The sequence below is a fragment of the Bidens hawaiensis genome, unplaced genomic scaffold (genome assembly GCF_021521415.1).
Source record: "Bidens hawaiensis isolate Kalapana, Puna unplaced genomic scaffold, B.hawaiensis_p1.1 tig00044022_1, whole genome shotgun sequence".
NCBI lineage: Eukaryota > Viridiplantae > Streptophyta > Magnoliopsida > Asterales > Asteraceae > Bidens > Bidens hawaiensis.
The window spans coordinates 98,840-106,375 of NW_027505869.1; the positions used below are offsets into that span (position 1 = coordinate 98,840).

At 32.5% G+C, this 7,536-nt stretch overlaps 1 pseudogene; it reads right to left on the bottom strand.

The window, feature by feature from the left end:
- Positions 1 to 5,122: 5,122 nt before the first annotated feature.
- LOC143615723 (F-box/FBD/LRR-repeat protein At1g13570-like) lies at positions 5,123 to 6,825 on the bottom strand (annotated as a pseudogene).
- Between the last annotated feature and the right edge of the window lie 711 nt (positions 6,826 to 7,536).

Genomic DNA, 7,536 nt, shown 5'->3' on the forward strand with positions numbered 1-7,536 from the left:
GTTCAGATTAAGATGTGTAATAAATAAAATGAGTTCGGGACATAAAAAAAATTGTCAAAATCTGGTTAAAACATCTTATAAGTATAATGAATTCGAGTCATATTTTTTTTTAAAAAAAAAAAAGGTTTTGGTTTGCGTCATAACAATTATATGTATCCATTTTGGCTATGGGTGAACATTAAATCTTTGGTCATGCATGAAATTTTCAAAAGACTTCCCAAACAATCATGACTACCATAATAGATTTGGTTCAGGTTAAAATGCTCAGCAAAATGAGTTTCGATCATTTTTTTAAACTACCAAGCCACGAGTATAAAACTTGGTTTTTATGACTCGTATAATAATTGTAACGTACAAAAGATATCATTCATGTTTTGAAAAAACCGTATCGTACCATATGTTTTTAAGGTTGTAATTACTAAAAATCTATTTAAACATATTGTCGTAATCGCAGCATCGCGCGGGTATACTACTAGTTACTTTTTATAATATAGGTTATTATTACTATATATAATTAAAGAGTTTGGTGCCGCAAGTGGCATACTAGGCCACTTGGCGGCATAGTATTTAGTTGTTGATTTTTTTCGTTCAGTTTCAAAATAAACGTAATCAAAACCGACGAAACATTATATTTTTTTGCTTTAGTTATGGTAATAAAACAAATTTGAAAGAAACCCACCGAGTTCGCACAGACTCGCCGTCTTATATAAAGCCCATGACCGACAACGCCATCGACCGACCCCCCCCCCCCACCCCCAAATTGGTCGTTGGTTCACCTCAAGTTTTATATTTTTTCGTATTTTAGTTCCGGTACCGTAAGGTACGTAATCAAAAACCAATCGACTTCGTGTCAAGTTACCGCGTCAATGCTCAAGACCGACAACGTAGCCCAGGTTTACCAAACAAATAAACAGCGTCTTAATTATTTTATTTTCTTATATGTTAATGTTTTTATATGTTAGTTTGACGAATTAATTTTTGGGTTATAACCCTCAAAGTTAACAAATGGTGTTTATATTATAACAAGCGCAACACCGACCGAATTCATGTTAACTCATCATTATAACGCTCGGGTTTCAACGACGGGGTTTTGCCAGCTGCCCCGGCGCAACGCGCCGGGTAGAGAAACTCGTTTTATATAAAAATTTGTTAATTTCATGATCAATTTTATTAGGGGTGTGTAAGGTGTATTGGCCATTATTGGGTTGTTTGGGTTGGTTTTAGTTTAAAATTGTAATCACAAAGGATCGGTTATGGTGGTTGCCGGTTTTAGTTAACAAGCTTTGAAGGTTATAGCGGATGGGATCGGTTAATTAGGAATTTAGGGCTAGCTAAAAATAACACAAAACAATATAACTGGGTCGAAAAGTTTGGGTTTGAAATTTATTAAACATGACAAAAATTGTAATTGTACATTTGTATATGTTAGAAAAAAAGTTAATGACCAAAACTTTGACAAGAGTGATCAGAAATCAGAATGGAGATTTTGGAAATCTTTTCCTCATTTGTTTGTTTGGGTGTTGGGTGAACTGGTGTGTATACTCTAATCCATAAAGGTTTTTTTTTTCAAAAACGAGTTAAAAAGTAAGATCAACGTCTTTGTTATGTAAGTAATGAAGAAGAAAAATAGGAAAAAAAAAGAATTTTTATTGTGGTGCTATCATAAATTTATAATATATAAACATTATTTTAAATCCAATGAGGTGAATTGTTAAAGAACTAGGATAGAGCCCGTGTGATACACATGTGGTTAAAAAATAAAGCAAAAAAGTTAAATTTAATAATAAACATAATAACATATCATTTGTATTCATAAGATATAAATAATTTTTTAAAATAAATAGACTAGTAAAAATAATTTGTATTTGTATTTGTATTTTAAAAAGAAATTAAAATGGAAGGTTGTGAATCTATACCAATTAAGAAAAAGAGAAGACTAACATCAATTCATCCTAGTTGAGTTGGTAAGCCACAAACATTTTAGAGGCAAGGTAGTTAGTTCAATTTCCACCGATAACATATTTTTCATTTTATCATTCATGAAGGGGAAATTGTAAAAATAGGAATTTGTACACTTGGTAGCCTACGTGGAGGGTATAATTGAATGACATGTGTAATTATCTTGCTTTAATAGTATAGGTAGATGTAGTTCTAATATCTACTGGGCTACTACAAAAAAAGGTATTCCCTGTCTGTTACAATTTATATCGTGTAACTGAGATTTGTACTTTGTTTAATTCACAAATAAGAAGCATTTGCATATGAGCCCGGGTAATAATGGGTCGAGACGTACATTATCTACTTAAGACTGGCTCGTTAAAAGCTTAATAAGAACTGAGCTTAGTTTATTTCGAGCCTATATTAGATGTCTACCTGCAGTCGTTACTAACCGCCATAAAAACATATTAGTGGATGAAATCATTTGAGTATTTTTTTTCTTGAAATAACTAGTTTCAACCCGAGTCCATTTTGGTAGAAGCCCGTTTTAACCCAAACTGTTCTAATACTTTTTAAGGCGACTTGTTTGGACCTGAACCTAGTTTCACCCAAACCCGCTTTCCCATTGTGCCATCTCTATCAAACTTTAATTCAACTTTTACAGTTAAAAACAAGTAAATGAGTAAATAACTACTTGTAGTATAGGACGAGTATTGTTAAACAATGGCCATCTTATAACCTGTATTTCTTGTGACATTAGTCAATTTCGGGTCTCGTTTGTATTCGTTTTTGTATTCGTTTATCATGTAAACCGACCCATTTTGTAAACCAAGGCTTATGATATAATCAAAATGATGGATTTTATGTTACAATATTGTTTTACACTTGTTGGGTCTTGAAAACATTCTTTTTGGTCCTTAAAACTCCTTAAAATGACTTAAACCAAACTTTGGGGACTATTTTTGCATTTATCAAAAACTTGTTTGACCATTTCAACCATCACATGCATCTTTACCCTATTTGTATGAACCATACTCTTACCATTATAAAAGCAAGGCTCCATACACCGTTTTGGTTGTTCATCTTCTCCAAAATCTCTCTCAAATCCAAGTATTCATCTTCAACATTTTGTTATTTTGATTTCTTAAGGTCAACTAACTATAGTCTTTCATTTTAACTTGTTCATCTAATATTACTAACACTTGAATATGGTGGTACAACTTATATATAATACACACCCCTTGTTTCCTTTATTTGTTACTTCATCGACTCCGGTTGGTTAAGTTTCGAATGTCATAAGGCAAGGCTTCATGGAGGACTTCGTGTTCTTGATATATATACACACACACATAACTTATTATACATATCACTTATAACTAACTTCTAACCCTTTTAGTTTGTTCATCTTATTTACAAGTTCCATGGTGTGGGTTTGTATAAGACTAACCTCGGTTTAACCGAAACTAGTCCAAACCGGAAACCGAACTTTTGTTTACTAGTTTTGTTAAAATAGTTGTTTAAACATGTTTATTGCTAGATTTGTGTTTCAAAAATCATTTTTATAAGTTCTTTGATATTAAGCATATGGAATCCATCTATGAACTCGTTGGGAGATGGAAACCGAACTAAACCGAAACTTTTGCTTAAAAGACTTGTAGTTAACTTTTTAGTTGTAAAATTTAAGTTTTCTTCATTTATAAACCAATATACAAGTTCTATGATATTTGGGCATGTAGAAACCATCTATGAACTATTTGTGAGATGGAGACCGAACCAAACCGAACTATACCGACTTTTACTCGCTTAAGACACACAAGTGTGTTTTTAGCTATCAAGACTTGTATATTTCTTTAAAAATAGTTTACAAACTGATTTTAATTATTTTCTTAAGTACTTGGAATTGTTGGATCCAACTTGATCTCATCACATAGTTTGGACCGACAAAACCGAACACTCGCTTAACGTGCGTTGTTAGTTTTAAACAATAGATTTACATACTTGGTTAAGTGTTAGTATATTTTAATGAGTTATCTCACAACAATTAATATGTTGAAAAGTTGACTTTGGGTTTGACCATTTGTCAAGACCCGAATCGACAACCCGAACACTCGTTAAAAACCCGTTTTAGTATCTTTGTCCCAAAGGAACTTGCATTTTAGCATTTTCCCCACCTTATTACTTAACATTGGTTAAGTAAATATTAACGTTAGATACTTTAACTTGGTTTTGAGCAAACTTACATTTTTAAAGGATTGTTATTATAAATTCTTAAATAGTTACATTTTAAACCTTGAACTTTAATTGGTTACTTTTTGCAACAATTATTTTATTTAAAGATCTTCAAGACAACCATTCTAAATCCAAGATTTTATTGTCATTTAGGCCTTGCTCGTTAAACTTCATCCATCCGGTTATTCATCTTTTACCGATCAAGTTTTATACTTGAACGTGAGTAACTTCATACCCCGTTTTCTATCTTTTGTTTTGGGGTGACATTTCATACTTATTCAAATCAAATGCTTTATACTTGAGTCTTAAACCACAAACGTTGTTGTATACTTTACTTGAATAATTGCTCGATTTGGTGTTCTTTGCTTATATGCCTATGTGTTTATCGCTTTCGGTTGGTGGAATCTATAAATCCTAGACTACTTGGCATCCCCTTGTAGCAAGGTGTCGTTAACGTAATGCAATTAACGATATTCTATTAAATCTTATACTACTTGGCAATCCCTTGTAGCTAGGTGGCGCTAACGTAATTCTATTAGCGATTGTCAATATATCCAAGTTTATAGCTATTATTTATGGTCTTGTATACTAGTTTTGTGGCTTTTCATACTATATATCTATTGTTCAAACTTATGAATTGCTCACCAACCTTTGTGTTGATAAACTTTATTTTATGAAATGTTACAGGTTTGCATCTAGGTTGATTTTGGAGTTTGGTGAAAAAAACGTCACAAATACCGTTAGGATATTAGCAAAAATGAACAATATTTGATTTGCTATATTTTGTTATATTTTGTTGTATTTGACTTATGAATATTTCGTTATGTGACATTTTCGATGTTGTGAAATGAAATGCGTTTGTTAAATATTGTCGCTTTAAATAGTGTCATGCGCTTATGAGCAATCGTTGCACCCCGGCATGTTCCGCCGCCTTTGGTCGGGGTGTGACATTTCTAAAGCTCAATCTCCTAGACATTTTACTTTTATCTTTTGGAAGGAAATATGCAAAAGATCCAGTGAAACAATGGAGCACCAAATATGCAAAAAAAGCTTCATTGTCCGCATACATTTAGTAAAAAACACTCATAATGTTAAATAGAAGACAAGATATAAAATTACGAGATACCACCATATTTAAATCTAGTTAAACATTCTTATAGAATTATATGACTACGAACCCAAGTATACGACTTTTGCTTTCTGTGAGGCTCGTGGAAACATCATAATATCCTTTGCAATGTCGAGTTTTTTTTCAGCATCAGCCGTAGCTCTTGGTCGGATAATCATATTTTCAAGACGTGGAGAATGATTGAGTAGAAGCTTTATGAAGAGCATCTCTGGTCTTGATCCTTGTACAGATGTAAGTTCTACAGTCTGCAACTTGAACAATGTTGGCCAACAGTCCAGCGAATCTAAATAACTAAACGTTAACTCCCAATCAGCCCCGGGCCCCTACGAAAAAAAAAAACATAAAAGGTAAACAAAGTCTTACGATCCTGTTTTACTCTAAAAACCAAAAACGTATTAACAAAACTTTAGCCATGTTTACCATTTGCATATGTGTCACACTAAGTTTTTTCAAATTAGGCGAGTTTTGTAGCAAGATAGAGCACCTTGAACTTGATCCAAATCATCAAAACTAATTCTTCAGAACTCCAATCGTTTTAGGCATTTTACCTTATTATCTGGAAGCCACTTTGGAAACTTTTCTGCAGCCAAAAACTGCCAAAATAGCAAGTGAAGTACAGCTAGATTATTTTGTGCAAACACTAGATTATAACTTACAAAGAACAAAGGTTAAACGTTTCTGTCATACCGTAAGAATATGACCATCAATGGAAAAATATGCAATCTTGGGCAACTTGCTTAACATCATCGCCAGATTAAACCTTTCAACTCGTGGATTATATGTTATGGATTACTTCAAACTTATGCGAACCATACTAAGGTTTTTACTATGCAATAACCGAAGCAACATAGCATCAGGGCAATTAATGACACGCAAATTTCGCAATTTTTCAGCCTTTATGTTGAAATTGTTAACATTGACACAGTTATCGAGCGTCAATCTCTTAAGTTGTGGCAAGTTGATCACAATTCCACCTAAAATACCACCAAAATCAACTTCCTTGAGAAAAACATATTCAAGACTTGGAAATCCATGACACTCAAGTGGTGCCTTAAAAATACAGTATTGTAATACCAACCGTCTCAATTCTAGACAAGAGAATACCGAGGATGGAACTTGATAAATCCGATTTGAATTCGTAATGTTGAGTACTTTGACATTGTTTCTTGATAAGATTAGCATCCATAGATCAACTTCTTGAAAGTTATCAAGATTAATATCTTTTGGTATATGGAGAACAAGTTTCAAAATAGGACCCGTGTGACAGATCATAATCTGGCTTGTAGTCAACCCATTACGCCCGTAACTTTGAATTTTTAAGAACTGTTTAGAGAACCGGGAATCTAGAATCAGTGTCCTCATTGTTGTCCATCTATACCTCCACTTTTTTGATAGAATACTTGTTCTTGCCGCATCTTTGATCGGGAGCCGCTCTAAATCTGGTTTATGAAATCCTCTGGTAAGTTACTGATTATGTCCTCATCAGCAAGCTGATAACTTACACACCTCCTCTTATGATTCTCTGGCATTAGATTCAAGAAAGCCATGACTTAATCAGTTGTTTTTAAATTCGAACAGAATTGGATTTAAAAAGTAAACAACATTATAAAGATTTTTTTTTCTTCCTAAGAACTAATTAATACAAATATTCATGTAATAGAACGTGAAAATATATCAAGAAACATGAAAGTTTGTAAAGTAGAACTTACCCATGAATCCTTCAAGCGATCAAAGAGATTAGAAAGCAGAAGAAGGGAGAATTTAGCGAATGAAAAACCTTGTTTTGATATTTAAAGAAAAAAAGAAAAGTTCGGGCTGGGTTTTCCTATTTTAACGCTTTTTGGCTAAATTTAATATATCTTTTATTTGAACGATAAACCCTTATTTTTATATTCTTTTATTATCATAGCCGTGATTTCAAATTAATTAATTAGAAAACAAACATACAAACATGATTAAAAAAGGTGAATTAAACTAAACATTAAAAAAAATTGAAATACGCCAACTCTTCTTTTTACTGACCGTAATATACGGTAAGGGCATCAGAGCACACAAGTTGAAAAACGCTAAACTTCCAAAATTTGTGCGTAATGGATTCAATCCCCTAGTTAATTTTGTAATCATTTACTAATCGTTACTTTATTAATATTTTCCAAAATATTTTTATAGACTAATAGTAAACGAATACATAAAAATGCATAAATAAATAATATAATAAACCTAAATGTTGGTGTATATGT